The sequence below is a fragment of the Lolium rigidum genome, chromosome 7 (assembly GCF_022539505.1).
Source record: "Lolium rigidum isolate FL_2022 chromosome 7, APGP_CSIRO_Lrig_0.1, whole genome shotgun sequence".
NCBI lineage: Eukaryota > Viridiplantae > Streptophyta > Magnoliopsida > Poales > Poaceae > Lolium > Lolium rigidum.
The window spans coordinates 358,111,408-358,112,507 of NC_061514.1; positions in this window are offsets into that span (position 1 = coordinate 358,111,408).

Sequence of the window (1,100 nt, forward strand, 5' to 3'; positions counted from 1 at the left end):
TAATCATGAAACATGCAAAATAGATGAAATAACATAAGTATTGTGTCCCAATATGAAATATATCAATGAATAACAGCAAATTATGATATAAAATAGTGATGCAAATTGGATGTATCACTCGTGTCGAATGGTTGTACTTCTCATTGTCAAGTATTTGAACTTCCTCGCGTATGACGGGATTGTTTTACTTTTTTACATTTGAAATTTGTCGGTTTTCTTGTACTTGTTACAATAAGTGGTTGTACTGCTTGATAACCCACAAGTATAGGGATCGCAACAGTCTTCGAGGGAAGTAAAACCCAAATTTATTGATTCGACACAAGGGGAGGTAAAGAATACTTATAAGCCTTAACAACTGAGTTGTCAATTCAGTTGCACCTAGAAAAGCACTAGTAACAGGGGTGATGTGAAAGCAGCAGTAATATGAGAGCAGTAGTAACGATAACACAGCAGCGGTAGCGATAATATGAGAGCAATGGCACCAGAAAATAGTTGATACTACTTCCAATGTCATGTAGGACGAGTATATAATGATGAGAGATGGACCGGGGTTCCCAGCTATCTACACTAGTGGTAACTCTTCAATAACAAGTGTTGGGTGAACAAATTACAGTTGGGCAATTGATAGGATTCAAAGCATTAAGTTAGAACATCCAGCTTATTAATCATGTAGGCATGTTTTCCATATATAGTAATACGTGCTCGCAATGAGAAACTTGTACAACATCTTTTGTCCTACCAGCCGGTGGCAGTCGGGCCTCTAGGGAATCTACTGGAAATTAAGGTACTCCTTTTAATAGAGCACCGGAGCAAAGCATTAACACTCCGTGAAAACATGTGATCCTCATATCTAAGCCTTCCCCTCCGGTTGTCCCAATTTCTGTCACTTTGGGGCCTTTGGTTCCGGACATAGACATGTGCATACAACTTGTAGATACAATCTAAGCAATAAGTATAGAGCTTCAATCTAAGATCATGCCACTCGGGCCCTAGTGACAAGCATTAAGCATAACAAGATTTCAGCAACAATAACTTCACAAACTTTATAGATAGACTAATCATAATGTATCATCCATCGGATCCCAACAAACAAAACACCG